This window comes from Hordeum vulgare, chromosome 2H (assembly GCF_904849725.1).
Source record: "Hordeum vulgare subsp. vulgare chromosome 2H, MorexV3_pseudomolecules_assembly, whole genome shotgun sequence".
NCBI classification, from domain to species: domain Eukaryota; kingdom Viridiplantae; phylum Streptophyta; class Magnoliopsida; order Poales; family Poaceae; genus Hordeum; species Hordeum vulgare.
In genome coordinates, this window is record NC_058519.1 from 576247513 (window position 1) to 576265597 (window position 18085).

At 45.9% G+C, this 18085-nt stretch overlaps 57 non-coding genes across 57 annotated transcripts; all 57 read left to right on the top strand.

Moving 5' to 3' along the window:
* Nucleotides 1-67: 67 nt before the first annotated feature.
* LOC123431694 lies at nt 68-186 on the top strand. The gene has a single exon (XR_006623283.1). It is a non-coding gene; the product is annotated as a 5S ribosomal RNA (ribosomal RNA).
* Nucleotides 187-368: 182 nt separating this feature from the next.
* Nucleotides 369-487, top strand: LOC123431956. Its single transcript, XR_006623562.1, has one exon. It is a non-coding gene; the product is annotated as a 5S ribosomal RNA (ribosomal RNA).
* A 182-nt stretch (nt 488-669) lies between these two features.
* Nucleotides 670-788, top strand: LOC123436668. Its single transcript, XR_006627881.1, has one exon. It is a non-coding gene; the product is annotated as a 5S ribosomal RNA (ribosomal RNA).
* A 182-nt stretch (nt 789-970) lies between these two features.
* LOC123431969 lies at nt 971-1089 on the top strand. Its single transcript, XR_006623573.1, has one exon. It is a non-coding gene; the product is annotated as a 5S ribosomal RNA (ribosomal RNA).
* Nucleotides 1090-1295: 206 nt separating this feature from the next.
* On the top strand, nt 1296-1414 carry LOC123437465. The gene has a single exon (XR_006628643.1). It is a non-coding gene; the product is annotated as a 5S ribosomal RNA (ribosomal RNA).
* Nucleotides 1415-1632: 218 nt separating this feature from the next.
* LOC123436247 lies at nt 1633-1751 on the top strand. The gene has a single exon (XR_006627480.1). It is a non-coding gene; the product is annotated as a 5S ribosomal RNA (ribosomal RNA).
* A 185-nt stretch (nt 1752-1936) lies between these two features.
* LOC123435235 lies at nt 1937-2055 on the top strand. Its single transcript, XR_006626492.1, has one exon. It is a non-coding gene; the product is annotated as a 5S ribosomal RNA (ribosomal RNA).
* A 191-nt stretch (nt 2056-2246) lies between these two features.
* On the top strand, nt 2247-2365 carry LOC123431981. The gene has a single exon (XR_006623584.1). It is a non-coding gene; the product is annotated as a 5S ribosomal RNA (ribosomal RNA).
* A 203-nt stretch (nt 2366-2568) lies between these two features.
* LOC123435613 lies at nt 2569-2687 on the top strand. Its single transcript, XR_006626857.1, has one exon. It is a non-coding gene; the product is annotated as a 5S ribosomal RNA (ribosomal RNA).
* Nucleotides 2688-2902: 215 nt separating this feature from the next.
* Nucleotides 2903-3021, top strand: LOC123431992. Its single transcript, XR_006623595.1, has one exon. It is a non-coding gene; the product is annotated as a 5S ribosomal RNA (ribosomal RNA).
* Nucleotides 3022-3203: 182 nt separating this feature from the next.
* LOC123432003 lies at nt 3204-3322 on the top strand. Its single transcript, XR_006623606.1, has one exon. It is a non-coding gene; the product is annotated as a 5S ribosomal RNA (ribosomal RNA).
* A 199-nt stretch (nt 3323-3521) lies between these two features.
* On the top strand, nt 3522-3640 carry LOC123432015. Its single transcript, XR_006623618.1, has one exon. It is a non-coding gene; the product is annotated as a 5S ribosomal RNA (ribosomal RNA).
* A 179-nt stretch (nt 3641-3819) lies between these two features.
* LOC123436407 lies at nt 3820-3938 on the top strand. Its single transcript, XR_006627633.1, has one exon. It is a non-coding gene; the product is annotated as a 5S ribosomal RNA (ribosomal RNA).
* A 202-nt stretch (nt 3939-4140) lies between these two features.
* Nucleotides 4141-4259, top strand: LOC123435041. The gene has a single exon (XR_006626303.1). It is a non-coding gene; the product is annotated as a 5S ribosomal RNA (ribosomal RNA).
* Nucleotides 4260-4456: 197 nt separating this feature from the next.
* LOC123438476 lies at nt 4457-4575 on the top strand. Its single transcript, XR_006629615.1, has one exon. It is a non-coding gene; the product is annotated as a 5S ribosomal RNA (ribosomal RNA).
* A 191-nt stretch (nt 4576-4766) lies between these two features.
* Nucleotides 4767-4885, top strand: LOC123436065. The gene has a single exon (XR_006627302.1). It is a non-coding gene; the product is annotated as a 5S ribosomal RNA (ribosomal RNA).
* A 202-nt stretch (nt 4886-5087) lies between these two features.
* Nucleotides 5088-5206, top strand: LOC123432214. The gene has a single exon (XR_006623808.1). It is a non-coding gene; the product is annotated as a 5S ribosomal RNA (ribosomal RNA).
* A 194-nt stretch (nt 5207-5400) lies between these two features.
* Nucleotides 5401-5519, top strand: LOC123432416. Its single transcript, XR_006624000.1, has one exon. It is a non-coding gene; the product is annotated as a 5S ribosomal RNA (ribosomal RNA).
* A 182-nt stretch (nt 5520-5701) lies between these two features.
* LOC123432547 lies at nt 5702-5820 on the top strand. The gene has a single exon (XR_006624125.1). It is a non-coding gene; the product is annotated as a 5S ribosomal RNA (ribosomal RNA).
* A 191-nt stretch (nt 5821-6011) lies between these two features.
* Nucleotides 6012-6130, top strand: LOC123438077. The gene has a single exon (XR_006629238.1). It is a non-coding gene; the product is annotated as a 5S ribosomal RNA (ribosomal RNA).
* Nucleotides 6131-6312: 182 nt separating this feature from the next.
* Nucleotides 6313-6431, top strand: LOC123431580. Its single transcript, XR_006623171.1, has one exon. It is a non-coding gene; the product is annotated as a 5S ribosomal RNA (ribosomal RNA).
* Nucleotides 6432-6613: 182 nt separating this feature from the next.
* LOC123435638 lies at nt 6614-6732 on the top strand. The gene has a single exon (XR_006626882.1). It is a non-coding gene; the product is annotated as a 5S ribosomal RNA (ribosomal RNA).
* A 227-nt stretch (nt 6733-6959) lies between these two features.
* LOC123436736 lies at nt 6960-7078 on the top strand. The gene has a single exon (XR_006627949.1). It is a non-coding gene; the product is annotated as a 5S ribosomal RNA (ribosomal RNA).
* A 203-nt stretch (nt 7079-7281) lies between these two features.
* Nucleotides 7282-7400, top strand: LOC123432541. Its single transcript, XR_006624118.1, has one exon. It is a non-coding gene; the product is annotated as a 5S ribosomal RNA (ribosomal RNA).
* Nucleotides 7401-7597: 197 nt separating this feature from the next.
* Nucleotides 7598-7716, top strand: LOC123438400. The gene has a single exon (XR_006629544.1). It is a non-coding gene; the product is annotated as a 5S ribosomal RNA (ribosomal RNA).
* A 236-nt stretch (nt 7717-7952) lies between these two features.
* LOC123438452 lies at nt 7953-8071 on the top strand. The gene has a single exon (XR_006629593.1). It is a non-coding gene; the product is annotated as a 5S ribosomal RNA (ribosomal RNA).
* A 182-nt stretch (nt 8072-8253) lies between these two features.
* Nucleotides 8254-8372, top strand: LOC123435770. The gene has a single exon (XR_006627017.1). It is a non-coding gene; the product is annotated as a 5S ribosomal RNA (ribosomal RNA).
* A 184-nt stretch (nt 8373-8556) lies between these two features.
* Nucleotides 8557-8675, top strand: LOC123434974. Its single transcript, XR_006626237.1, has one exon. It is a non-coding gene; the product is annotated as a 5S ribosomal RNA (ribosomal RNA).
* A 251-nt stretch (nt 8676-8926) lies between these two features.
* Nucleotides 8927-9045, top strand: LOC123435302. Its single transcript, XR_006626557.1, has one exon. It is a non-coding gene; the product is annotated as a 5S ribosomal RNA (ribosomal RNA).
* Nucleotides 9046-9245: 200 nt separating this feature from the next.
* On the top strand, nt 9246-9364 carry LOC123437057. Its single transcript, XR_006628259.1, has one exon. It is a non-coding gene; the product is annotated as a 5S ribosomal RNA (ribosomal RNA).
* Nucleotides 9365-9561: 197 nt separating this feature from the next.
* LOC123438734 lies at nt 9562-9680 on the top strand. Its single transcript, XR_006629859.1, has one exon. It is a non-coding gene; the product is annotated as a 5S ribosomal RNA (ribosomal RNA).
* Nucleotides 9681-9883: 203 nt separating this feature from the next.
* LOC123432567 lies at nt 9884-10002 on the top strand. The gene has a single exon (XR_006624144.1). It is a non-coding gene; the product is annotated as a 5S ribosomal RNA (ribosomal RNA).
* Nucleotides 10003-10187: 185 nt separating this feature from the next.
* LOC123436248 lies at nt 10188-10306 on the top strand. Its single transcript, XR_006627481.1, has one exon. It is a non-coding gene; the product is annotated as a 5S ribosomal RNA (ribosomal RNA).
* Nucleotides 10307-10485: 179 nt separating this feature from the next.
* Nucleotides 10486-10604, top strand: LOC123434929. The gene has a single exon (XR_006626196.1). It is a non-coding gene; the product is annotated as a 5S ribosomal RNA (ribosomal RNA).
* A 197-nt stretch (nt 10605-10801) lies between these two features.
* Nucleotides 10802-10920, top strand: LOC123437242. Its single transcript, XR_006628434.1, has one exon. It is a non-coding gene; the product is annotated as a 5S ribosomal RNA (ribosomal RNA).
* A 184-nt stretch (nt 10921-11104) lies between these two features.
* On the top strand, nt 11105-11223 carry LOC123435191. The gene has a single exon (XR_006626452.1). It is a non-coding gene; the product is annotated as a 5S ribosomal RNA (ribosomal RNA).
* Nucleotides 11224-11426: 203 nt separating this feature from the next.
* LOC123432027 lies at nt 11427-11545 on the top strand. Its single transcript, XR_006623629.1, has one exon. It is a non-coding gene; the product is annotated as a 5S ribosomal RNA (ribosomal RNA).
* Nucleotides 11546-11772: 227 nt separating this feature from the next.
* LOC123437058 lies at nt 11773-11891 on the top strand. Its single transcript, XR_006628260.1, has one exon. It is a non-coding gene; the product is annotated as a 5S ribosomal RNA (ribosomal RNA).
* A 197-nt stretch (nt 11892-12088) lies between these two features.
* On the top strand, nt 12089-12207 carry LOC123438027. Its single transcript, XR_006629188.1, has one exon. It is a non-coding gene; the product is annotated as a 5S ribosomal RNA (ribosomal RNA).
* A 206-nt stretch (nt 12208-12413) lies between these two features.
* Nucleotides 12414-12532, top strand: LOC123437596. Its single transcript, XR_006628770.1, has one exon. It is a non-coding gene; the product is annotated as a 5S ribosomal RNA (ribosomal RNA).
* Nucleotides 12533-12729: 197 nt separating this feature from the next.
* On the top strand, nt 12730-12848 carry LOC123435176. Its single transcript, XR_006626437.1, has one exon. It is a non-coding gene; the product is annotated as a 5S ribosomal RNA (ribosomal RNA).
* Nucleotides 12849-13165: 317 nt separating this feature from the next.
* LOC123437940 lies at nt 13166-13284 on the top strand. The gene has a single exon (XR_006629102.1). It is a non-coding gene; the product is annotated as a 5S ribosomal RNA (ribosomal RNA).
* Nucleotides 13285-13478: 194 nt separating this feature from the next.
* LOC123432038 lies at nt 13479-13597 on the top strand. The gene has a single exon (XR_006623640.1). It is a non-coding gene; the product is annotated as a 5S ribosomal RNA (ribosomal RNA).
* Nucleotides 13598-13797: 200 nt separating this feature from the next.
* LOC123432066 lies at nt 13798-13916 on the top strand. Its single transcript, XR_006623666.1, has one exon. It is a non-coding gene; the product is annotated as a 5S ribosomal RNA (ribosomal RNA).
* Nucleotides 13917-14095: 179 nt separating this feature from the next.
* Nucleotides 14096-14214, top strand: LOC123436149. The gene has a single exon (XR_006627384.1). It is a non-coding gene; the product is annotated as a 5S ribosomal RNA (ribosomal RNA).
* A 224-nt stretch (nt 14215-14438) lies between these two features.
* LOC123432051 lies at nt 14439-14557 on the top strand. Its single transcript, XR_006623652.1, has one exon. It is a non-coding gene; the product is annotated as a 5S ribosomal RNA (ribosomal RNA).
* Nucleotides 14558-14751: 194 nt separating this feature from the next.
* LOC123432063 lies at nt 14752-14870 on the top strand. The gene has a single exon (XR_006623663.1). It is a non-coding gene; the product is annotated as a 5S ribosomal RNA (ribosomal RNA).
* A 203-nt stretch (nt 14871-15073) lies between these two features.
* On the top strand, nt 15074-15192 carry LOC123432067. The gene has a single exon (XR_006623667.1). It is a non-coding gene; the product is annotated as a 5S ribosomal RNA (ribosomal RNA).
* A 179-nt stretch (nt 15193-15371) lies between these two features.
* Nucleotides 15372-15490, top strand: LOC123436151. Its single transcript, XR_006627386.1, has one exon. It is a non-coding gene; the product is annotated as a 5S ribosomal RNA (ribosomal RNA).
* Nucleotides 15491-15708: 218 nt separating this feature from the next.
* LOC123436152 lies at nt 15709-15827 on the top strand. Its single transcript, XR_006627387.1, has one exon. It is a non-coding gene; the product is annotated as a 5S ribosomal RNA (ribosomal RNA).
* Nucleotides 15828-16039: 212 nt separating this feature from the next.
* Nucleotides 16040-16158, top strand: LOC123436153. The gene has a single exon (XR_006627388.1). It is a non-coding gene; the product is annotated as a 5S ribosomal RNA (ribosomal RNA).
* A 203-nt stretch (nt 16159-16361) lies between these two features.
* On the top strand, nt 16362-16480 carry LOC123432075. The gene has a single exon (XR_006623675.1). It is a non-coding gene; the product is annotated as a 5S ribosomal RNA (ribosomal RNA).
* A 193-nt stretch (nt 16481-16673) lies between these two features.
* Nucleotides 16674-16792, top strand: LOC123435079. The gene has a single exon (XR_006626341.1). It is a non-coding gene; the product is annotated as a 5S ribosomal RNA (ribosomal RNA).
* Nucleotides 16793-16971: 179 nt separating this feature from the next.
* LOC123432086 lies at nt 16972-17090 on the top strand. Its single transcript, XR_006623686.1, has one exon. It is a non-coding gene; the product is annotated as a 5S ribosomal RNA (ribosomal RNA).
* A 224-nt stretch (nt 17091-17314) lies between these two features.
* On the top strand, nt 17315-17433 carry LOC123432098. The gene has a single exon (XR_006623697.1). It is a non-coding gene; the product is annotated as a 5S ribosomal RNA (ribosomal RNA).
* A 179-nt stretch (nt 17434-17612) lies between these two features.
* On the top strand, nt 17613-17731 carry LOC123432111. The gene has a single exon (XR_006623709.1). It is a non-coding gene; the product is annotated as a 5S ribosomal RNA (ribosomal RNA).
* Nucleotides 17732-17955: 224 nt separating this feature from the next.
* On the top strand, nt 17956-18074 carry LOC123437059. The gene has a single exon (XR_006628261.1). It is a non-coding gene; the product is annotated as a 5S ribosomal RNA (ribosomal RNA).
* Nucleotides 18075-18085: the final 11 nt, after the last annotated feature.

The following is an 18085-nucleotide window of genomic DNA, read 5'->3' on the forward strand; positions in this document are numbered from 1 at the left end:
GTAGTAGTAGTAGTAGTAGTAGTAGTAGTAGGGGCAAGCATAAGGAACAAATAGATAGTTGCATGTCGGATGCGATCATACCAGCACTAAAGCACCGGATCCCATCACAACTCCGAAGTTAAGCGTGCTTGGGCGAGAGTAGTACTAGGATGGGTGACCTCCTGGGAAGTCCTCGTGTTGCATTCCCCTTTTTAAATATATTTTTGCGCCACGTGACAAGGATGACGCGGGAGCGTGATCTATATGACCTCATTTTCTTATTTTTGACGATTAGTGTGTGACTTTTCCCACCGCGCTTGACACCCAACCACTAGTAGTAGTAGTAGTAGTAGGGGCAAGCATAAGGAACAAATAGATAGTTGCATGTTGGATGCGATCATACCAGCACTAAAGCACCGGATCCCATCAGAACTCCGAAGTTAAGCGTGCTTGGGCGAGAGTAGTACTAGGATGGGTGACCTCCTGGGAAGTCCTCGTGTTGCATTCCCCTTTTTAAATATATTTTTGCGCCACGTGACAAGGATGACGCGGGAGCGTGATCTATATGACCTCATTTTCTTATTTTTGACGATTACTGTGTGACTTTTCCCACCGCGCTTGACACCCAACGACTAGTAGTAGTAGTAGTAGTAGGGGCAAGCATAAGGAACAAATAGATAGTTGCATGTCGGATGCGATCATACCAGCACTAAAGCACCGGATCCCATCAGAACTCCGAAGTTAAGCGTGCTTGGGCAAGAGTAGTACTAGGATGGGTGACCTCCTGGGAAGTCCTCGTGTTGCATTCCCCTTTTTAAATATATTTTTGCGCCACGTGACAAGGATGACGCGGGAGCGTGATCTATATGACCTCATTTTCTTATTTTTGACGATTACTGTGTGACTTTTCCCACCGCGCTTGACACCCAACGACTAGTAGTAGTAGTAGTAGTAGGGGCAAGCATAAGGAACAAATAGATAGTTGCATGTCGGATGCGATCATACCAGCACTAAAGCACCGGATCCCATCAGAACTCCGAAGTTAAGCGTGCTTGGGCGAGAGTAGTACTAGGATGGGTGACCTCCTGGGAAGTCCTCGTGTTGCATTCCCCTTTTTAAATATATTTTTGCGCCACGTGACAAGGATGACGCGGGAGCGTGATCTATATGACCTCATTTTCTTATTTTTGACGATTACTGTGTGACTTTTCCCACCGCGCTTGACACCCAACGACTAGTAGTAGTAGTAGTAGTAGTAGTAGTAGTACTAGTAGTAGTAGGGGCAAGCATAAGGAACAAATAGATAGTTGCATGTCGGATGCGATCATACCAGCACTAAAGCACCGGATCCCATTAGAACTCCGAAGTTAAGCGTGCTTGGGCGAGAGTAGTACTAGGATGGGTGACCTCCTGGGAAGTCCTCGTGTTACATTCCCCTTTTTAAATATATTTTTGCGCCACGTGACAAGGATGACGCGGGAGCGTGATCTATATGACCTCATTTTCTTATTTTTGACGATTACTGTGTGACTTTTCCCACCGCGCTTGACACCCAACGACTAGTAGTAGTAGTAGTAGTAGTAGTAGTAGTAGTAGTAGTAGTAGTAGTAGTAGTAGGGGCAAGCATAAGGAACAAATAGATAGTTGGATGTCGGATGCGATCATACCAGCACTAAAGCACCGGATCCCATCAGAACTCCGAAGTTAAGCGTGCTTGGGCGAGAGTAGTACTAGGATGGGTGACCTCCTCGGAAGTCCTCGTGTTGCATTCCCCTTTTTAAATATATTTTTGCGCCACGTGACAAGGATGACGCGGGAGCGTGATCTATATGACCTCATTTTCTTATTTTTGACGATTACTGTGTGACTTTTCCCACCGCGCTTGACACCCAACGACTAGTAGTAGTAGTAGTAGTAGTAGGGGCAAGCATAAGGAACAAATAGATAGTTGCATGTCGGATGCGATCATACCAGCACTAAAGCACCGGATCCCATCAGAACTCCGAAGTTAAGCGTGCTTGGGCGAGAGTAGTACTAGGATGGGTGACCTCCTGGGAAGTCCTTGTGTTGCATTCCCCTTTTTAAATATATTTTTGCGCCACGTGACAAGGATGACGCGGGAGCGTGATCTATATGACCTCATTTTCTTATTTTTGACGATTACTGTGTGACTTTTCCCACCGCGCTTGACACCCAACGACTAGTAGTAGTAGTAGTAGTAGTAGTAGTAGGGGCAAGCATAAGGAACAAATAGATAGTTGCATGTCGGATGCGATCATACCAGCACTAAAGCACCGGATCCCATCAGAACTCCGAAGTTAAGCGTGCTTGGGCGAGAGTAGTACTAGGATGGGTGACCTCCTGGGAAGTCCTCGTGTTGCATTCCCCTTTTTAAATATATTTTTGCGCCACGTGACAAGGATGACGCGGGAGCGTGATCTATACGACCTCATTTTCTTATTTTTGACGATTACTGTGTGACTTTTCCCACCGCGCTTGACACCCAACGACTAGTAGTAGTAGTAGTAGTAGTAGTAGTACTAGTAGTAGTAGGGGCAAGCATAAGGAACAAATAGATAGTTGCATGTCGGATGTGATCATACCAGCACTAAAGCACCGGATCCCATTAGAACTCCGAAGTTAAGCGTGCTTGGGCGAGAGTAGTACTAGGATGGGTGACCTCCTGGGAAGTCCTCGTGTTGCATTCCCCTTTTTAAATATATTTTTGCGCCACGTGACAAGGATGACGCGGGAGCGTGATCTATATGACCTCATTTTCTTATTTTTGACGATTACTGTGTGACTTTTCCCACCGCGCTTGACACCCAACGACTAGTAGTAGTAGTAGTAGTAGTAGTAGTAGTACTAGTAGTAGTAGTAGTAGTAGGGGCAAGCATAAGGAACAAATAGATAGTTGGATGTCGGATGCGATCATACCAGCACTAAAGCACCGGATCCCATCAGAACTCCGAAGTTAAGCGTGCTTGGGCGAGAGTAGTACTAGGATGGGTGACCTCCTGGGAAGTCCTCGTGTTGCATTCCCCTTTTTAAATATATTTTTGCGCCACGTGACAAGGATGACGCGGGAGCGTGATCTATATGACCTCATTTTCTTATTTTTGACGATTACTGTGTGACTTTTCCCACCGCGCTTGACACCCAACGACTAGTAGTAGTAGTAGTAGTAGGGGCAAGCATAAGGAACAAATAGATAGTTGCATGTCGGATGCGATCATACCAGCACTAAAGCACCGGATCCCATCAGAACTCCGAAGTTAAGCGTGCTTGGGCGAGAGTAGTACTAGGATGGGTGACCTCCTGGGAAGTCCTCGTGTTGCATTCCCTTTTTAAATATATTTTTGCGCCACGTGACAAGGATGACGCGGGAGCGTGATCTATATGACCTCATTTTCTTATTTTTGACGATTACTGTGTGACTTTTCCCACCGCGCTTGACACCCAACGACTAGTAGTAGTAGTAGTAGTAGTAGTAGTAGTAGTAGTAGGGGCAAGCATAAGGAACAAATAGATAGTTGGATGTCGGATGCGATCATACCAGCACTAAAGCACCGGATCCCATCAGAACTCCGAAGTTAAGCGTGCTTGGGCGAGAGTAGTACTAGGATGGGTGACCTCCTGGGAAGTCCTCGTGTTGCATTCCCCTTTTTAAATATATTTTTGCGCCACGTGACAAGGATGACGCGGGAGCGTGATCTATATGACCTCATTTTCTTATTTTTGACGATTACTGTGTGACTTTTCCCACCGCGCTTGACACCCAACGACTAGTAGTAGTAGTAGTAGGGGCAAGCATAAGGAACAAATAGATAGTTGCATGTCGGATGCGATCATACCAGCACTAAAGCATCGGATCCCATCAGAACTCCGAAGTTAAGCGTGCTTGGGCGAGAGTAGTACTAGGATGGGTGACCTCCTGGGAAGTCCTCGTGTTGCATTCCCTTTTTAAATATATTTTTGCGCCACGTGACAAGGATGACGCGGGAGCGTGATCTATATGAGCTCATTTTCTTATTTTTGACGATTACTGTGTAACTTTTCCCACCGCGCTTGACACCCAACGACTAGTAGTAGTAGTAGTAGTAGTAGTAGTACTAGTAGTAGTAGGGGCAAGCATAAGGAACAAATAGATAATTGCATGTCGGATGCGATCATACCAGCACTAAAGCACCGGATCCCATTAGAACTCCGAAGTTAAGCGTGCTTGGGCGAGAGTAGTACTAGGATGGGTGACCTCCTGGGAAGTCCTCGTGTTGCATTCCCCTTTTTAAATATATTTTTGCGCCACGTGACAAGGATGACGCGGGAGCGTGATCTATATGACCTCATTTTCTTATTTTTGACGATTACTGTGTGACTTTTCCCACCGCGCTTGACACCCAACGACTAGTAGTAGTAGTAGTAGTAGTAGTAGTAGTAGTAGGGGCAAGCATAAGGAACAAATAGATAGTTGCATGTCGGGTGCGATCATACCAGCACTAAAGCACCGGATCCCATCAGAACTCCGAAGTTAAGCGCGCTTGGGCGAGATTAGTACTAGGATGGGTGACCTCCTGGGAAGTCCTCGTGTTGCATTCCCCTTTTTAAATATATTTTTGCGCCACGTGACAAGGATGACGCGGGCCCGTGATCTATATGACCTCATTTTCTTATTTTTGGCGATTACTCTCTGACTTTTCCCACCGCGCTTGACACCCAACGACTAGTAGTAGTAGTAGTAGTAGTAGTAGTAGGGGCAAGCATAACGAACAAAAAGATAGTTGCATGTCGGATGCGATCATACCAGCACTAAAGCACCGGATCCCATCAGAACTCCAAAGTTAAGCGTGCTTGGGCGAGAGTAGTACTAGGATGGGTGACCTCCTGGGAAGTCCTCGTGTTGCATTCCCTTTTTAAATATATTTTTGCGCCACGTGACAAGGATGACGCGGGAGCGTGATCTATATGACCCCATTTTCTTATTTTTGACGATTACTGTGTGACTTTTGCCACCGCGCTTGACACCCAACGACTAGTAGTAGTAGTAGTAGTAGTAGTAGTAGTAGTAGTAGTAGGGGCATGCATAAGGAACAAATAGATAGTTGCATGTCGGATGCGATCATAGCAGCACTAAAGCACCGGATCCCATCAGAACTCCGAAGTTAAGCATGCTTGGGCGAGAGTAGTACTAGGATGGGTGACCTCTTGGGAAGTCCTCGTGTTGCATTCCCCTTTTTAAATATATTTTTGCGCCACGTGACAAGGATGACGCGGGACCGTGATCTATATGACCTCATTTTCTTATTTTTGACGATTACTGTGTGACTTTTCCCACCGCGCTTGACACCCAACGACTAGTAGTAGTAGTAGTAGTAGTAGTAGTAGTAGGGGCAAGCATAAGGAACAAATAGATAGTTGCATGTCGGATGCGATCATACCAGCACTAAAGCACAGGATCCCATCAGAACTACGAAGTTAAGCGTGCTTGGGCGAGAGTAGTACTAGGATGGGTGACCTCCTGGGAAGTCCTCGTGTTGCATTCCCCTTTTTAAATATATTTTTGCGCCACGTGACAAGGATGACGCGGGACCGTGATCTATATGACCTCATTTTCTTATTTTTGACGATTACTGTGTGACTTTTTCCACCGCGCTTGACACCCAACCACTAGTAGTAGTAGTAGTAGTAGGGGCAAGCATAAGGAACAAATAGATAGTTGCATGTCGGATGCGATCATACTAGCACTAAAGCACCATATCCCATCAGAACTTCGAAGTTAAGCGTGCTTGGGCGAGAGTAGTACTAGGATGGGTGACCTCCTGGGAAGTCCTCGTGTTGCATTCCCCTTTTTAAATATATTTTTGCGCCACGTGACAAGGATGACGCGGGAGCGTGATCTATATGACCTCATTTTCTTATTTTTGACGATTACTGTGTGACTTTTCCCACCGCGCTTGACACCCAACGACTAGTAGTAGTAGTAGTAGTAGTAGTAGTACGGGCAAGCATACGGAACAAATAGATAGTTGCATGTCGGATGCGATCATACCAGCACTAATGCACCGGATCCCATCAGAACTCCGAAGTTAACCGTGCTTGGGCGAGAGTAGTACTAGGATGGGTGACCTCCTGGGAAGTCCTTGTGTTGCATTCCCCTTTTTAAATATATTTTTGCGCCACGTGACAAGGATGACGCGGGAGCGTGATCTATATGACCTCATTTTCTTATTTTTGACGATTACTGTGTGACTTTTTCCACCGCGCTTGACACCCAACGACTAGTAGTAGTAGTAGTAGTAGGGACAAGCATAAGGAACAAATAGATAGTTGCATGTCGGATGCGATCATACCAGCACTAAAGCACCATATCCCATCAGAACTCTGAAGTTAAGCGTGCTTGGGCGAGAGTAGTACTAGGATGGGTGACCTCCTGGGAAGTCCTCGTGTTGCATTCCCCTTTTTAAATATATTTTTGCGCCACGTGACAAGGATGACGCGGGAGCGTGATCTATATGACCTCATTTTCTTATTTTTGACGATTACTGTGTGACTTTTCCCACCGCGCTTGACACCCAACGACTAGTAGTAGTAGTAGTAGTACGGGCAAGCATACGGAACAAATAGATAGTTGCATGACGGATGCGATCATACCAGCACTAATGCACCGGATCCCATCAGAACTCCGAAGTTAAGCGTGCTTGGGCGAGAGTAGTACTAGGATGGGTGACCTCCTGGGAAGTCCTTGTGTTGCATTCCCCTTTTTAAATATATTTTTGCGCCACGTGACAAGGATGACGCGGGAGCGTGATCTATATGACCTCATTTTCTTATTTTTGACGATTACTGTGTGACTTTTCCCACCGCGCTTGACACCCAACGATTAGTAGTAGTAGTAGTAGTAGTAGTAGTAGTAGTAGTAGTAGTAGTAGTAGGAGTAGTAGTAGTAGGGGCAAGCATAAGGAACAAATAGATAGTTGCATGTCGGATGCGATCATACCAGCACTAAAGCACCGGATCCCATCAGAACTCCGAAGTTAAGCGTGCTTGGGCGAGAGTAGTACTAGGATGGGTGACCTCCTGGGAAGTTCTCGTGTTGCATTCCCCTTTTAAAATATATTTTTGCGCCACGTGACAAGGATGACGCGGGAGCGTGATCTATATGACCTCATTTTCTTATTTTTGACGATTACTGTGTGACTTTTCCCACCGCGCTTGACACCTAACGACTAGTAGTAGTAGTAGTAGTAGTAGTAGTAGTAGTAGTAGTAGGGGCAAGCATAAGGAACAAATAGATAGTTGCATGTCGTATGCGATCATACCAGCACTAAAGCACCGGATCCCATCACAACTCCGAAGTTAAGCGTGCTTGGGCGAGAGTAGTACTAGGATGGGTGACCTCCTGGGAAGTCCTCGTGTTGCATTTCCCTTTTTAAATATATTTTTGCGCCACGCGACAAGGATGACGCGGGAGCGTGATCTATATGACCTCATTTTCTTATTTTTGACGATTACTGTGTGACTTTTCCCACCGCGCTTGACACCCAACGACTAGTAGTAGTAGTAGTACTAGTAGTAGTAGTATTAGGGGCAAGCATAAGGAACAAATAGATAGTTGCATGTCAGATGCGATCATACCAGCACTAAAGCACCGGATCCCATCAGAACTCCGAAGTTAAGCGCGCTTGGGCGAGAGTAGTACTAGGATGGGTGACCTCCTGGGAAGTCCTCGTGTTGCATTCCCCTTTTTAAATATATTTTTGCGCCACGTGACAAGGATGACGCGGGACCGTGATCTATATGACCTCATTTTCTTATTTTTGACGATTACTGTGTGACTTTTCCCACCGCGCTTGACACCCAACGACTAGTAGTAGTAGTAGTAGTAGTAGTAGTAGTAGTAGTAGTAGTAGTAGTAGTAGTAGTAGTAGTAGTAGTAGTAGGGGCAAGCATAAGGAACAAATAGATAGTTGCATGTTGGATGCGATCATACCAGCACTAAAGCACCGGATCCCATCAGAACTCCGAAGTTAAGCGTGCTTGGGCGACAGTAGTACTAGGATGGGTGACCTCCTGGGAAGTCCTCGTGTTGCATTCCCCTTTTTAAATATATTTTTGCGCCACGTGACAAGGATGACGCGGGACCGTGATCTATATGACCTCATTTTCTTATTTTTGACAATTACTGTGTGACTTTTCCCACCGCGCTTGACACCCAACCACTAGTAGTAGTAGTAGTAGTAGGGGCAAGCATAAGGAACAAATAGATAGTTGCATGTCGGATGCGATCATACCAGCACTAAAGCACCGGATCCCATCAGAACTCTGAAGTTAAGCGTGCTTGGGCGAGAGTAGTACTAGGATGGGTGACCTCCTGGGAAGTCCTCGTGTTGCATTCCCCTTTTTAAATATATTTTTGCGCCACCTGACAAGGATGACGCGGGAGCGTGATCTATATGACCTCATTTTCTTATTTTTGACGATTACTGTGTGACTTTTCCCACCGCGCTTGACACCCAACGACTAGTAGTAGTAGTAGTAGTAGTAGGGCAAGCATAAGGAACAAATAGATAGTTGCATGTCGGATGCGATCATACCAGCACTAAAGCACCGGATCCCATCAGAACTCCGAAGTTAAGCGTGCTTGGGCGAGAGTAGTACTAGGATGGGTGACCTCTTGGGAAGTCCTCGTGTTGCATTCCCCTTTTTAAATATATTTTTGCGCCACGTGACAAGGATGACGCGGGAGCGTGATCTATATGACCTCATTTTCTTATTTTTGACGATTACTGTGTGACTTTTCCCACCGCGCTTGACACCCAACGACTAGTAGTAGTACTAGTAGTAGTAGTAGTAGTAGTAGTAGTAGTAGTAGTAGTAGTAGTAGTAGTAGTAGTAGTAGTAGTAATAGTAGTAGGGGCAAGCATAAGGAACAAATAGATAGTTGCATGTCGGATGCGATCATACCAGCATTAAAGCACCGGATCCCATCAGAACTCCGAAGTTAAGCGTGCTTGGGCGAGAGTAGTACTAGGATGGGTGACCTCCTGGGAAGTCCTCGTGTTGCATTCCCCTTTTTAAATATATTTTTGCGCCACGTGACAAGGATGACGCGGGAGCGTGATCTATATGACCTCATTTTCTTATTTTTGACGATTACTGTGTGACTTTTCCCACCGCGCTTGACACCCAACGACTAGTAGTAGTAGTAGTAGTAGTGGTAGTAGTAGTAGTAGGGGCAAGCATAAGGAACAAATAGATAGTTGCATGTCGGATGCGATCATACCAGCACTAAAGCACCGGATCCCATCAGAACTCCGAAGTTAAGCGTGCTTGGGCGAGAGTAGTACTAGGATAGGTGACCTCCTGGGAAGTCCTCGTGTTGCATTCCCATTTTTAAATATATTTTTGCGCCACGTGACAAGGATGACGCGGGAGCGTGATCTATATGACCTCATTTTCTTATTTTTGACGATTACTGTGTGACTTTTCCCACCGCGCTTGACACCCAACGACTAGTAGTAGCAGCAGTAGTAGTAGTAGTAGTAGTAGGGGCAAGCATAAGGAACAAATAGATAGTTGCATGTCGGATGCGATCATACCAGCACTAAAGCACCGGATCGCATCAGAACTTCGAAGTTAAGCGTGCTTGGGCGAGAGTAGTACTAGGATGGGTGACCTCCTGGGAAGTCCTCGTGTTGCATTCCCCTTTTTAAATATATTTTTGCGCCACGTGACAAGGATGACGCGGGAGCGTGATCTATATGACCTCATTTTCTTATTTTTGACGATTACTGTGTGACTTTTCCCACCGCGCTTGACACCCAACGACTAGTAGTAGTAGTAGTAGTAGTAGTAGTAGTAGTAGTAGTAGGGGCAAGCATAAGGAACAAATAGATAGTTGCATGTCGGATGCGATCATACCAGCACAAAAGCACCGGATCCCATCAGAACTCCGAAGTTAAGCGTGCTTGGGTGAGAGTAGTACTAGGATGGGTGACCTCCTGGGAAGTCCTCGTGTTGCCCCCTTTTTAAATATATTTTTGCACCACGTGACAAGGATGACGCGGGAGCGTGATCTATATGACCTCATTTTCTTATTTTTGACGATTATTGTGTGACTTTTCCCACCGCGCTTGACACCCAACGACTAGTAGTAGTAGTAGTAGTAGTAGTAGGGGCAAGCATAAGGAACAAATAGATAGTTGCATGTCGGATGCGATCATACCAGCACTAAAGCACCGGATCCCATCAGAACTCCGAAGTTAAGCGTGCTTGGGCGAGAGTAGTACTAGGATGGGTGACCTCCTCGGAAGTCCTCGTGTTGCATTCCCCTTTTTAAATATATTTTTGCGCCACGTGACAAGGATGACGCGGGACCGTGATCTATATGACCTCATTTTCTTATTTTTGACGATTACTGTGTGACTTTTCCCACCGCGCTTGACACCCAACGACTAGTAGTAGTAGTAGTAGGGGCAAGCATAAGGAACAAATAGATAGTTGCATGTCGGATGCGATCATACCAGCACTAAAGCACCGGATCCCATCAGAACTCCGAAGTTAAGCGTGCTTGGGCGAGAGTAGTACTAGGATGGGTGACCTCGTGGGAAGTCCTCGTGTTGCATTCCCCTTTTTAAATATATTTTTGCGCCACGTGACAAGGATGACGCGGGAACGTGATCTATATGACCTCATTTTCTTATTTTTGACGATTACTGTGTGACTTTTCCCACCGCGCTTGACACCCAACGACTAGTAGTAGTAGTAGTAGTAGTAGTAGTAGTAGTAGGGGCAAGCATAAGAAACAAATAGATAGTTGCATGTCGGATGCGATCATACCAGCACTAAAGCACCGGATCCCATCAGAACTCCGAAATTAAGCGTGCTTGGGCGAGAGTAGTACTAGGATGGGTGACCTCCTGGGAAGTCCTCGTGTTGCATTCCCCTTTTTAAATATATTTTTGCGCCACGTGACAAGGATGACGCGGGACCGTGATCTATATGACCTCATTTTCTTATTTTTTACGATTACTGTGTGACTTTTCCCACCGCGCTTGACACCCAACGACTAATAGTAGTAGTAGTAGTAGTAGGGCAAGCATAAGGAACAAATAGATAGTTGCATGTCGGATGCGATCATACCAGCACTAAAGCACCGGATCCCATCAGAACTCCGAAGTTAAGTGTGCTTGGGCGAGAGTAGTACTAGGATGGGTGACCTCCTGGGAAGTCCTCGTGTTGCATTCCCCTTTTTAAATATATTTTTGCGCCACGTGACAAGGATGACGCGGGAGCGTGTTCTATCTGACCTCATTTTCTTATTTTTGACGATTACTGTGTGACTTTTCCCACCGCGCTTGACACCCAACGACTAGTAGTAGTAGTAGTAGTAGTAGTAGTAGTAGTAGTAGTAGGGGCAAGCATAAGGAACAAATAGATAGTTGCATGTCGGATGCGATCATACCAGCACTAAAGCACCGGATCCCATCAGAACTCCGAAGTTAAGCGTGCTTGGGCGAGAGTAGTACTAGGATGGGTGACCTCCTGGGAAGTCCTCGTGTTGCATTCCCCTTTTTAAATATATTTTTGCGCCACGTGACAAGGATGACGCGGGAGCGTGATCTATATGACCTCATTTTCTTATTTTTGACGATTACTGTGTGACTTTTCCCACCGCGCTTGACACCCAACGACTAGTAGTAGTAGTAGTGGTAGTGGTAGTAGTAGTAGTAGTAGTAGTAGTAGTAGTAGTAGTAGTAGGGGCAAGCATAAGGAACAAATAGATAGTTGCATGTCGGATGCGATCATACCAGCACTAAAGCACCGGATCCCATCAGAACTCCGAAGTTAAGCGTGCTTGGGCGAGAGTAGTACTAGGATAGGTGACCTCCTGGGAAGTCCTCGTGTTGCATTCCCCTTTTTAAATATATTTTTGCGCCACGTGACAAGGATGACGCGGGAGCGTGATCTATATGACCTCATTTTCTTATTTTTGACGATTACTGTGTTACTTTTCCCACCGCGCTTGACACCCAACGACTAGTAGTAGTAGCAGTAGTAGTAGTAGTAGTAGTAGGGGCAAGCATAAGGAACAAATAGATAGTTGCATGTCGGATGCGATCATACCAGCACTAAAGCACCGGATCCCATCAGAACTCCGAAGTTAAGCGTGCTTGGGCGAGAGTAGTACTAGGATGGGTGAACTCCTGGGAAGTCCTCGTGTTGCATTCCCCTTTTTAAATATATTTTTGCGCCACGTGACAAGGATGACGCGGGAGCGTGATCTATATGACCTCATTTTCTTATTTTTGATGATTACTGTGTGACTTTTCCCACCGCGCTTGACACCCAACTACTAGTAGTAGTAGTAGTAGTAGTAGTATTAGTAGTAGTAGTAGTAGGGGCAAGCATAAGGAACAAATAGATAGTTGCATGTCGGATGCGATCATACGAGCACTAAAGCACCGGATCCCATCAGAACTCCGAAGTTAAGCGTGCTTGGGCGAGAGTAGTACTAGGATGGGTGACCTCCTGGGAAGTCCTCGTGTTGCATTCCCCTTTTTAAATATATTTTTGCGCCACGTGACAAGGATGACGCGGGAGCGTGATCTATATGACCTCATTTTCTTATTTTTGACGATTACTGTGTGACTTTTCCCACCGCGCTTGACACCCAACGACTAGTAGTAGTAGCAGTAGTAGTAGTAGTAGTAGTAGGGGCAAGCATAAGGAACAAATAGATAGTTGCATGTCGGATGCGATCATACCAGCACAAAAGCACCGGATCCCATCAGAACTCCGAAGTTAAGCGTGCTTGGGCGAGAGTAGTACTAGGATGGGTGACCTCCTGGGAAGTCCTCGTGTTGCATTCCCCTTTTTAAATATATTTTTGCGCCACGTGACAAGGATGACGCGGGAGCGTGATCTATATGACCTCATCTTCTTATTTTTGACGATTACTGTGTGACTTTTCCCACCGCGCTTGACACCCAACGACTAGTAGTAGTAGTAGTAGTAGTAGTAGTAGTAGAAGTAGCAGTAGGAGTAGCAGTAGCAGTAGCAGTAGCAGTAGCAGTAGCAGTAGCAGTAGCAGTAGCAGTAGCAGTAGCAGTAGCAGTAGCAGTAGCAGTAGCAGTAGTAGTAGTAGTAGTAGGGGCAAGCATAAGGAACAAATAGATAGTTGCATGTTGGATGCGATCATACCAGCACTAAAGCACCGGATCCCATCAGAACTCAGAAGTTAAGCGTGCTTGGGCGAGAGTAGTACTAGGATGGGTGACCTCGTGGGAAGTCCTCGTGTTGCATTCCCCTTTTTAAATATATTTTTGCGCCACGTGACAAGGATGACGCGGGAGCGTGATCTATATGACCTCATTTTCTTATTTTTGACGATTACTGTGTGACTTTTCCCACCGCGCTTGACACCCAACGACTAGTAGTAGTAGTAGTAGTAATAGTAGTAGTAGGGGCAAGCATAAGGAACAAATAGATAGTTGCATGTCGGATGCGATCATACCAGCACTAAAGCACCGGATCCCATCAGAACTCCGAAGTTAAGCGTGCTTGGGCGAGAGTAGTACTAGGATGGGTGACCTCCTGGGAAGTCCTCGTGTTGCATTCCCCTTTTTAAATATATTTTTGCGCCACGTGACAAGGATGACGCGGGACCGTGATCTATATGACCTCATTTTCTTATTTTTGACGATTACTGTGTGACTTTTCCCACCGCGCTTGACACCCAACGACTAGTAGTAGTAGTAGTAGTAGTAGTAGTAGTAGTAGTAGGGGCAAGCATAAGGAACAAATAGATAGTTGCATGTCGTATGCGATCATACCAGCACTAAAGCACCGGATCCCATCACAACTCCGAAGTTAAGCGTGCTTGGGCGAGAGTAGTACTAGGATGGGTGACCTCCTGGGAAGTCCTCGTGTTGCATTCCCCTTTTTAAATATATTTTTGCGCCACGTGACAAGGATGACGCGGGACAGTGATCTATATGACCTCATTTTCTTATTTTTGACGATTACTGTGTGACTTTTCCCACCGCGCTTGACACCCAACGACTAGTAGTAGTAGTAGTAGGGGCAAGCATAAGGAACAAATAGATAGTTGCATGTCGGATGCGATCATACCAGCACTAAAGCACCGGATCCCATCAGAACTCCGAAGTTAAGCGTGCTTGGGCGAGAGTAGTACTAGGACGGGTGACCTCCTGGGAAGTCCTCGTGTTGCATTCCCCTTTTTAAATATATTTTTGCGCCACGTGACAAGGTTGACGCGGGAACGTGATCTATATGACCTCATTTTCTTATTTTTGACGATTACTGTGTGACTTTTCCCACCGCGCTTGACACCCAACCACTACTACTACTACTACTAGTAGTAGTAGTAGTAGTAGTAGTAGTAGTACTAGTAGTAGTAGTAGGGGCAAGCATAAGGAACAAATAGATAGTTGCATGTCGGATGCGATCATACCAGCACTAAAGCACCGGATCCCATCAGAACTCCGAAGTTAAGCGTGCTTGGGCGAGAGTAGTACTAGGATGGGTGACCTCCTGGGAAGTCCTCGTGTTGCATTCCCCTTTTTAAATATATTTTTGCGCCACGTGACAAGGATGACGCGGGAGCGTGATCTATATGACCTCATTTTCTTATTTTTGACGATTACTGTGTGACTTTTCCCACCGCGCTTGACACCCAACGACTAGTAGTAGTAGTAGTAGTAATAGTAGTAGTAGGGGCAAGCATAAGGAACAAATAGATAGTTGCATGTCGGATGCGATCATACCAGCACTAAAGCACCGGATCCCATCAGAACTCCGAAGTTAAGCGTGCTTGGGCGAGAGTAGTACTAGGATGGGTGACCTCCTGGGAAGTCCTCGTGTTGCATTCCCCTTTTTAAATATATTTTTGCGCCACGTGACAAGGATGACGCGGGACCGTGATCTATATGACCTCATTTTCTTATTTTTGACGATTACTGTGTGACTTTTCCCACCGCGCTTGACACCCAACGACTAGTAGTAGTAGTAGTAGTAGTAGTAGTAGTAGTAGTAGTAGGGGCAAGCATAAGGAACAAATAGATAGTTGCATGTCGTATGCGATCATACCAGCACTAAAGCACCGGATCCCATCACAACTCCGAAGTTAAGCGTGCTTGGGCGAGAGTAGTACTAGGATGGGTGACCTCCTGGGAAGTCCTCGTGTTGCATTCCCCTTTTTAAATATATTTTTGCGCCACGTGACAAGGATGACGCGGGACAGTGATCTATATGACCTCATTTTCTTATTTTTGACGATTACTGTGTGACTTTTCCCACCGCGCTTGACACCCAACGACTAGTAGTAGTAGTAGTAGGGGCAAGCATAAGGAACAAATAGATAGTTGCATGTCGGATGCGATCATACCAGCACTAAAGCACCGGATCCCATCAGAACTCCGAAGTTAAGCGTGCTTGGGCGAGAGTAGTACTAGGACGGGTGACCTCCTGGGAAGTCCTCGTGTTGCATTCCCCTTTTTAAATATATTTTTGCGCCACGTGACAAGGTTGACGCGGGAACGTGATCTATATGACCTCATTTTCTTATTTTTGACGATTACTGTGTGACTTTTCCCACCGCGCTTGACACCCAACCACTACTACTACTACTACTACTAGTGGTAGTAGTAGTAGTAGTAGTAGTAGTAGTAGTAGGGGCAAGCATAAGGAACAAATAGATAGTTGCATGTCGGATGCGATCATACCAGCACTAAAGCACCGGATCCCATCAGAACTCCGAAGTTAAGCGTGCTTGGGCGAGAGTAGTACTAGGACGGGTGACCTCCTGGGAAGTCCTCGTGTTGCATTCCCCTTTTTAAATATATTTTTGCGCCACGTGACAAGGTTGACGCGGGAACGTGATCTATATGACCTCATTTTCTTATTTTTGACGATTACTGTGTGACTTTTCCCACCGCGCTTGACACCCAACGACTACTACTACTACTACTACTAGTAGTAGTAGTAGTAGTAGTAGTAGTAGTAGGGGCAAGCATAAGGAACAAATAGATAGTTGCATGTCGGATGCGATCATACCAGCACTAAAGCACCGGATCCCATCAGAACTCCGAAGTTAAGCGTGCTTGGGCGAGAGTAGTACTAGGACGGGTGACCTCCTGGGAAGTCCTCGTGTTGCATTCCCCTTTTTAAATATATTTTTGCGCCACGTGACAAGGATGACGCGGGAGCGTGATCTATATGACCTCATTTTCTTATTTTTGACGATTACTGTGTGACTTTTCCCACCGCGCTTGACACCCAACGACTAGTAGTAGTAGTAGTAGTAGTAGTAGTAATAGTAGTAGTAGGGGCAAGCATAAGGAACAAATAGATAGTTGCATGTCGGATGCGATCATACCAGCACTAAAGCACCGGATCCCATCAGAACTCCGAAGTTAAGCGTGCTTGGGCGAGAGTAGTACTAGGATGGGTGACCTCCTGGGAAGTCCTCGTGTTGCATTCCCTTTTTAAATATATTTTTGCGCCACGTGACAAGGATGACGCGGGACCGTGATCTATATGACCTCATTTTCTTATTTTTGACAATTACTGTGTGACTTTTTCCACCGCGCTTGACACCCAACGACTAGTAGTAGTAGTAGTAGTAGTAGTAGTAGTAGGGGCAAGCATAAGGAACAAATAGATAGTTGCATGTCGTATGCGATCATACCAGCACTAAAGCACCGGATCCCATCAGAACTCCGAAGTTAAGCGTGCTTGGGCGAGAGTAGTACTAGGATGGGTGACCTCCTGGGAAGTCCTCGTGTTGCATTCCCCTTTTTAAATATATTTTTGCGCCACGTGACAAGGATGACGCGGGACAGTGATCTATATGACCTCATTTTCTTATTTTTGACGATTACTGTGTGACTTTTCCCACCGCGCTTGACACCCAACGACTAGTAGTAGTAGTAGTAGGGGCAAGCATAAGGAACAAATAGATAGTTGCATGTCGGATGCGATCATACCAGCACTAAAGCACCGGATCCCATCAGAACTCCGAAGTTAAGCGTGCTTGGGCGAGAGTAGTACTAGGATGGGTGACCTCCTGGGAAGTCCTCGTGTTGCATTCCCCTTTTTAAATATATTTTTGCGCCACGTGACAAGGATGACGCGGGACCGTGATCTATATGACCTCATTTTCTTATTTTTGACGATTACTGTGTGACTTTTCCCACCGCGCTTGACACCCAACGACTAGTAGTAGTAGTGGTGGTAGTGGTAGTAGTAGTAGTAGTAGTAGTAGTAGTAGTAGTAGTAGGGGCAAGCATAAGGAACAAATAGATAGTTGCATGTCGGATGCGATCATACCAGCACTAAAGCACCGGATCCCATCAGAACTCCGAAGTTAAGCGTGCTTGGGCGAGAGTAGTACTAGGATGGGTGACCTCCTGGGAAGTCCTCGTGTTGCATTCCCCTTTTTAAATATATTTTTGCGCCACGTGACAAGGATGACGCGGGACAGTGATCTATATGACCTCATTTTCTTATTTTTGACGATTACTGTGTGACTTTTCCCACCGCGCTTGACACCCAACGACTAGTAGTAGTAGTAGTAGGGGCAAGCATAAGGAACAAATAGATAGTTGCATGTCGGATGCGATCATACCAGCACTAAAGCACCGGATCCCATCAGAACTCCGAAGTTAAGCGTGCTTGGGCGAGAGTAGTACTAGGATGGGTGACCTCCTGGGAAGTCCTCGTGTTGCATTCCCCTTTTTAAATATATTTTTGCGCCACGTGACAAGGATGACGCGGGACCGTGATCTATATGACCTCATTTTCTTATTTTTGACGATTACTGTGTGACTTTTCCCACCGCGCTTGACACCCAACGACTAGTAGTAGTAGTGGTGGTAGTGGTAGTAGTAGTAGTAGTAGTAGTAGTAGTAGTAGTAGTAGGGGCAAGCATAAGGAACAAATAGATAGTTGCATGTCGGATGCGATCATACCAGCACTAAAGCACCGGATCCCATCAGAACTCCGAAGTTAAGCGTGCTTGGGCGAGAGTAGTACTAGGATAGGTGACCTCCTGGGAAGTCCTCGTGTTGCATTCCCCTTTTTAAAT